Source organism: Pteropus vampyrus, unplaced genomic scaffold (genome assembly GCF_000151845.1).
Source record: "Pteropus vampyrus isolate Shadow unplaced genomic scaffold, Pvam_2.0 Scaffold120, whole genome shotgun sequence".
In the NCBI taxonomy this organism is placed as follows: domain Eukaryota; kingdom Metazoa; phylum Chordata; class Mammalia; order Chiroptera; family Pteropodidae; genus Pteropus; species Pteropus vampyrus.
This window is the reverse complement of record NW_011888901.1, coordinates 1528777-1537611: the sequence shown is the minus strand read 5'-3', so window position 1 is coordinate 1537611 and position 8835 is coordinate 1528777.

Here is an 8835-nt window from a genome sequence, read left to right as displayed (position 1 = left end):
CTGTTTGATGAATCTATGAAGAAAAAGATCTCCAACAGTTCATAAAGATTCTGACCAAACTACCAACTTATGGAAAAGTGAACATGTCCAAATTTAGAATTTGAAAATGTAAACCTTTTTCATACAACCTACTTTACTATTAGTCACTGCTAGATCCTAATCTGTAATTCAGGATTAACACCAAAAAGTATGGATCCTACCTAACTCTGAAGGTGCTGAGAAATAGCACCAGAATGCAAGTGACAGAAGAGACAGATCATGTTTACTACAAAATATTCATCATTGGTGCCTAACACAGTGACAAGTGTAAATTTTAGTTGCAACTTAATTTAAAATGACCAAAACAACATGGAAAATTAATTTACTTAGCCAAAGTTCAAGGATAAAGCAGCTGTAGATTTGGTTACTTCTTTGGCAAAATGAGGTCATCAAGAATTCAACTTTCACCCCACTTTTTTTTCTGTCATGCTTAGTATGTTGAATTTCTTTATGAGTAAAACTGACTATTTTATTTTCAGGAATCACTTGCAGGCATGACAATATCAAATGGAAAAATAATCTGCTACTTCCAGGCACCTTTTCTAAAAGTTAGTGAATCTGTCTTAGAAACTCCTTAAAATACTTCCTTTTCTAACATTTCCTAGGCCATAACTAAGTCTTATATCTACTCCTAAAATAAACATTATCAAATAATTTCCATCATGATTTACACTTCTATGAGGGGTGAATATAATAACATAATTAGGGTTTTGATAACAAAAAGTTGGGAAGAATTTTCCATAGGCAACCATGGATATTTGCTGCAGAATTTAGTAAATTCTCTAATACAAATATTGAGTCATCCAAGAATCTACAATAGACTAGAAACTATATAAATATTTTTAAAGAGATTTTAAAATAAAAGAGAAAAAGAAAAAAAAAGATATTACCATACCAAGAACATTACAGTTTAAGCCAGGTATTTTTGCACAGCTAGGTTTTAAAAGTATCTTGGAGGAAGGCCAATGTCCTATAACATTTCTGAATTCTACAGTGTCTGCTTTCTCCTCAAGTGTCTTTGTCATAAAAGTGTCTGAGAGATTCAGTTTCTATTAAAAAAAAAAAAAAGGAATTCTATCTAAAAGCTAGATGTAAAAGCTGACAGACATAAATCCCTTTCAATTACCCGTGATCCCTATAGTTCTAACAAATCAATTATATGCATTAATTGTTGAATATTTTCAGCTTTGGAATGTTTTATTCATAAGGCTAGCTAGAAAAATACTCAACCCCTCACAGAACTTTGCCCTCAGTAGAGGAGATTGATAGAGAATATGATTTCCATGGCTAGGAAGTTGCTCTTGTTTTTGACTCTAATTTTCTACATTATCATATTTTCCATATTAAATATAATTATTTAGTTCTACATTATGTGAGAAGAGGAATAAAAATAGAAAAATATGTAGTAGGTGATGACAAGAAGCAAAATATTAAACAAAGATTTTGCAAGTAAGCAAAGGAAGTGGTTTAAGCTAGCAAATATTTTAGTTGAATTATCCTTCTCAGTCTTTGACTCTCACAGTGGTCTGCAGCCCCAATGCTGTTCCACAATTGCCAAGTGTCAATGAGGAGAAAATATAGAAATTAAGAGTGAGCCTTTAGAAACACATTGTGTCAACATGGAAATGAATCTTCTTGTTATAGAACAGTTTTATATCTGTTCAGGTGTTGTTGAACTAACATGCTGAATTACATGTAATATGAACAGCATGTACTGGTCTGTGAAAAATTATAAACCTAAAAACTAAGAAGAACAAAAAAAAAACTTATCTTCCATCACAAAGAACTTGAGAAGACTTACTAATTAGACTTAACCTAAGAATCCAAAGCCCCTCTTTAGTTTTAAACAGATGACCCATAAGAATGTTTTTATTAATTAATAAGCGAATTATATAATAGTAACTGTAAGTGTAAGGCATAAGACAGCACAAATCATTTATAGCTGGCTACTCAAATGTGAAACCAATTGTGTTTCTTTCAATCTTGTAACAAAACATTTTCAAAGCTTTTGTTTCAAGAGTAGATAAAGTAGTTCTTATCTATGTGATTAAAAACAGTAAACAAGAAACACTTCACTGCTTATACTCCTAGAGACCAAAACCTGAGACTCAGTGCACTACACCCCTATGAGTCAAGTTTAGCTAAGTTTGAGACTAATAAAATCCTGACCACGAGGATGAGTGCTGGAATCTAATTCCAGAGATCAGCATAGACAGGGACAGATTAGTTTCCAAGGTTCCAGAAAGCATCCACAAATCTTGAGCATAGAATTTTTCTATGTAACTAAGATGAGTTGATTACTGAAAAGAGAAAGATCAATTATGGAGAATAAAAGACAAAGCAAGAAGCAGAGAAAGATATGAGAACTGCTCCATCTCAAACTTCTCTTTTGGAGCTCAGCTTGTAGATCTTGCAATAGTAAACACATAAACTCTTTAAATGAAATACTTTATCATATTAATAAGCACTGAAAATTCACACCATAAATTTTAAGTGCACCTATTAATTATTTGTTATATTGTATATAATTTCATGATACTTTCTCTCTGTATTTGTCGTGGATTATTCTGTATTTTTACAATGTATTTGTAATGTATTTATAATATATTTTAAAAATACATGAGTTAGGCATGTATTTTTGAAGAATGTTATAGAAATCATTAAACTCTCACTTTCACATTTCTTTTTTTATTCATTATAAAAAGTAAATACACCATTTAAAATAGCATAAAAAATGCAATTGTTAAAATACAGATTGTCAAATCTTTAAAAAAAAAATACATGAAATCAGGACAACACACACACCCAAAAGCAGAAAGTAATTCCCAGTTTTATAAAGTAGTATATGGGAAAAATAAAAATTGTGAAGAAACTCTAATATTTTTAAGAGTGAAGAATCCAAACTTTCATATATTTTAGATGGAAAACAATAATTTTAAAAAGTCTTATGGTAATATTTGTTGAAATATGCATTTTCACTAAGTTATCACATTTGGGAAACACTTACTTGAATTAAAGAATTATCAGGTATATCTATATATACATGCATATATACATAAATAAAATATTATGTATATAACATTTTTAGATATGATGATATTTGTTGCAGCATTGTTTGTAATGGAAAAAAAATTAACAACCTTAATTTCAAACATCTAAAGAAATGGTTGAATGAACAGTGGATCACTCTATACTATAGGATATTAAGTAACTTGTAAAACAAATGAGATATTTCTATACTAAATAAAACTTGACAGACATTCTTGATCCAAGTTACAAAGTAATGTACAAACAATAAATAACTATGGAAATAAAAACTAAAAATCCTACATGTGTGTATTCATGCAGCCATTGAAATATACATACAGTAAGATGTGGAATGATGAAACATTTTTGCATGCATATATTTATTAGCTCAGAAGAAAAAAAATGAAGGGAGATATTGAGGAGAAATTTACTAATTTTATCTTTATGCATTTTTGGAAGATTTCATTTGTTATAAAAATGCATATTACTATTTCAATTTGAGATTTTTTGTTAATTTTTGTTTGCCTTGAAATAATTTCATACTTATAGTAAATTTGCAAAAAGAGCACAGATAGGTCCTATTTACTATGATCCACCACAATTAGGTTTATTACATAACTATAATAATCAAAATAAAAAATCAACACTGATACAATGCTATGATCAACACATAGGCAATATTAAAAATTCACTAATTTTTCCAGTGTTATCTTTTATATGTTTCTCTATCAAGATCCAATCCAAGATCTCAAAACTATATTAAATGTCATAAAATCTATAATCTCAATAATAGATAACAATTCTAGTCTCTCTTTGTCTTTCAATACACTGTTTTACGTTTCTTTTTTTCAAGTTTTGTGTATTCACCTGAATTGTCAAGGAACTTTCACCTATTTTAATTAGGTTTTCTTTTTCTTTTTTTTTTTTTTTTTCAAATTCCAACCAGGAGTTAAATACAATTGGAGACTTATAAGCACTAAATTTTACTCCAAAGGTGTAGGATCATTAAGATTTACTCAAAAGTCTGCAAACCTTAAGCAAAGTTTTTCTTCATTTAAACAAAAGAACGGACAAACGAAAAACTAAAAACTATACAGTAGTATTTTCCTTCATGTTTATTGCATAAAATGAGTTCTACTTTTAGTTATTTGACTTGCAATGGTTGTTTTTATAATTTAAGATTTCAACTTTAATAACTTTTTTCTACTTCAAAAAACTCTCATAAGTTTTCTTTAGGATAGTTTAGAAACAAGTATTTCTGCACAATTCACTAGACTGACCCTCTTTGTAATAAGCTCTCTTCTCTTTAAAACCAGAAAACAAAACAAAAACCAAAAAGAAAGGTCCTCTCCCTATCACGGTTTCTGCAGCTGTGAATGTATTTCCCAGCTTTATAGCTACTTTAGCTACTTCAGATTCCAGATCTGCTTTAGTGCATCTAACATTAAAGTATCCACAATCAGCAGAGTACTCTTTTATAACAACAACATGGGGAAAGAGATCTGGAAATAAATAAACATGACCCAGCAAAATATGAGGTAAGAATGTCTACAGTGAGATGCTTTTTATCATCTAAGATTTCTTTCTCATGGTTGTATTTTTTTAAAACCATTCTGGCCATTGGAACACTTCTGACAGTGATCTTGAACAACAGTGATTATAACAAAGCTATTAAGTTTTTTTAAATGTTATTTATACCTGTTACATTCACTTCTCAGCCTCTACATACTGATGACAGATGTTAAAGAGACAAAAACCAGAACAATTTGAAAAACCATCAAAAATGAGTATCATCGTGTGCTTTCAGAAGGACACTGATATTTTTTCAAGTCTACTGGTCATTTTTGTAGAATATTCTCAGATTTGAGTTTGTCTGATGTTTCCTCATGACTAGATACAGGTATACACTTTTTGTCAAGAACATCATAATAGTGAGTGACGTTATTCATGGAGTTAATTTTTATCACTTGATTAGGAAGATATCTGCCATATTCTCTACTATAAAGTTATCATTGTCCTCTTTATTATGAATGGATAATTTGTAGTGTGGGGACATATTTTGATGTTATGTAAACATCCTGTTCCTCATTAAATGCTCACTTGCTAGTTTCAACATCAATTGGTGATTCATTGTGACCATAACAGTTGTAAGATGTTGACCTTCCAATTCCACCATTTCTTCTACATTTATCAATTGGTGTCCTACTGTAATTTATTAAAAAATAGGACAGAAATAGAATAACAAGAGGCATAACATATATTGAACACCGTTGAGGAGTAACCAGTTTCAGGACCAAGTGAGTTCAATTATCCACAAATTCAAGCCTCAGGTCAAGCCTTGGTTCTAACAGGGTGATCTCTGGTACCTCTCTTAAACTTTCTGTACTTTGCTTCCATTCCTGCCAAAATAAGGTAAATTACTACTAAAGCACTATTCAGATTTATGATTATATGAGATCTGCTGGATTTGATTCATTCTCAGGAATTATTGTACTGAAAAATGTGGCTCAAACTTAAGAGCTTTGGATGAACAAAGATGGGAGTAATTTGCCTACTTACTATGCAGCAGTGGCCATGACATCTTATGTGGCGTTATGCACCAAGAAGTATAATTCTGGGTAACTAGAGTATGGTATAATTTTTCTGACAATCCATCAAATTATACCTTTTGTACCAGAGCCAAAATAGTAATTTGGAGAGACAGGGGCAATATGAACATTTAAATATTTGTTTTAAAATGTTACAATGATATTCTTCCCCCTAATTCTTCCATGCTTTTAAAAGATTGAATTGCATATAAAGGAGGCATTTACTGTGAAAAATACAACTCCTCTCAATGTAAAGGATAATAATAAAGCGATATCACACCTCAATGGAACATGTCTTGTTAGCGATAAAGTTTAAATTATCCTCCTACAAAAGAGAGAGCTGATGCACCATGTAATTATATAGCTAGAAAGAATCTTAGACATCGTGGGATTCAACCTCTTTATTTCACAGAGAATGAAATGAGGTCAGTTGAGATTAATTGTTGAAGGTCATGGAGAAGAGACTGCCTTCTTTGTTGTGTAGTCCACGCCAATTCTGATGCTGTATACTTCCTTTCACACTAAAGCTTAATCATTATGTTTCCAGAGACAATATTTTAGAATAAATACATTAAACCTTTTTCCTGCTTAGCAGGATATAAAATGTAGCAAGGTCCAACTATCACCCAAATTGCCCTCTTACAGAGAACATATTTTTTTCTGCATATCCAACATCAGAGTTTCATATTTTTGAAAACTTATTCTATTTATTCCTACTGGTCTTTTTTACAATTTTCCTATTAAACCTTAATTTCATTGAGACTTGCTAATTTATTAATAGAATGTTGTGCATTTCCTAAGAATTTTCAAAAGTCTTCTTTAATAGCTCTTTATATATTATATGTATTAGTTAGTTATCCCTTTTTTTTCTTCATATACCTACAAAAGTTAATTTATTATTTTGGTCTTTTCAAAACAATAACTTTTAGTTTAGTTTATTGTCTATAATTATACTATATTTTAATTGACTATTATTTAAAATTTTGTGTGTAGATTCATTCTAAAGTTGCTCAGGTTTAGAATTTTTTTCTAAATATTGTTGAATACCTAATCCACTAATTTTCATACATTCTTTAATATACTACATATTAAATTATAATGAAACTCTGAACATAGCTTTAGCTACATCCATATATTTAGAGACATAGTAATCTAATGTGGTATTGGTCAAAACAGTACTAGTTTTTGTGTCAGACAGACCTGAGTTGAATTCCAGTTCAGCTCTTACTTCCAATTCACTTTCTAGAGAGTTACTTCAATTTTGAACCTTAATTACATCATTTCAATGTTGTGATATTGATGATAGACATCTAGTAACAAGTGTGAGCTCTCTTTCATTTCTCAGCTTTTTGGCTAAGGTCAAGTGTAAAAGTATGAGCTCTAGAAACAGACTGTTAGGGATTGGAATCTGAGATCCCTCAGTTATTAATTCTGTGAAGCAGGGTCACTTAATAATCACTCTGTTGTACTTTTTGCTTATCTATAAACTAGACTTGATAGTATTATCCACCTCATAGGTATGTTTTAAGTTTTAAATGTTTCAGCACAGTTTAAACATTATAGAACATTATAATGACTACACAATAAATAACTATTTTGATGACTAAATTAGTCCAGGAAAACTTTAACTGTGTTGTTATAATTTACTACTAATAATTTTTCATATTTGTAATTAAAATTTTTCTTCTCCTTCCATCCATCTCTCCCTTCTTTCTTTCCCTTCTTCCATTCTTTCTTTCTTCTTTTCTTTCTTTCCTCCCTCTTCCTTCTTCCTTCTCTTACCCTCTTCCCTTCCTTTCTTCTTTTTTTCTCCTTTCCAGTATTTTATCAAGGAAACAAAACTGGAATAAGTACTATGAATAAGGAATTTATTATGATAATTAGATACTATAAAATTGTGAAAGCTAGTGGAGAGGTTCATGGAAGATTAGTGATGGAGTACCAGAACTCAGCAAGGATAGCAGTCAGGAAGAAAAGATGGAAGTAAAGAAGAGCAGTGAAGACAAAGATAAACTAAAATCTGTGTACCTACTAGAACTTGTATCCATTTCTCATCAACTCCAACCTCAACAAGAATGAAAATGAGGATTTTTATATTCTAAACTTTCTACTCTTTACTTCTATTGTGTATTGGCAGTGCAATTTCTTTATTGTCAGGATGGATTACTCAAACCAGTGCAATATCTGAAATTTGAGATTTAGTTACAAAAGACTGTGATTTTCATCTTGCTAACAGATTCTCTTTCTTGCTGACTTTGATGAAGCTGCCATAGTGGAGAGAACCACATGTCAAGGAACTGAGGTCAGGCTCAGACCAACAGCTAGTAAGGAAGTGAAGCCCTCAGTCCAGCAACTTTAGGTGAGCCTAAAAATCATCCTCCTTTAGTTGAACTTTGAGATGTCCTCAACTTTAGCCAAAATCTTGAGTACAGTCTTATGAAAAATTCTGAAGCAAAAGACCCAGCTACGCTATAACGACTTCTTACAAAAAGAAAAATTGAGATAATACATGCATATTGTTTTAGCTGGAAAGTTTAGGAGTAGTTTGATACACAACAGTACATAACATGTGTACTCTTCTTAGCACTAAACCAATTAAGAGGAATGCAGTGAAAGGAGATTTTAGGGAAAATAAATTTGTCAAAAACAATACTTTTCTTTTATGAGTTTGAGAAACATCTTCAAATGTACATGAGAATGTAAGACATCAATGTTAAAGGAGTAATGAGTACTATGAATAATAAAATGGGATTTAAGACAATTGAAGAATATATGTGCTACTATATTCAATTCTCCACTGTTTTCAAATAGCCAAGACAGGTATACAATCCATATTCATCCTCTCTTTTCTACACCCACTATCCAAGCCGATCACATGTCTTTAAAGGAGATGTAAAGGATTATGTGCATTTTGGGAAAGAGAGATAACTTTGTAATTTTTAAGATAGTTTTAAAGCTTACTTTTGACAGAGAATGAATCTGCAGAGGTCCTCTTGCTGTCATACAGGAAATGGAACTCCTCATTATTGTTTTAATTTACATCTGGTGATTAACAATGCTGAGCATCTATTTATGTACTTATTCAACTTTTATTTATGAAATATTTATTTAAGAATTTTATGTTTATAAAAATGTGTTGTTCATAATTTTTATTGACTTGAAAAGTCTTTTTTTATTTTCT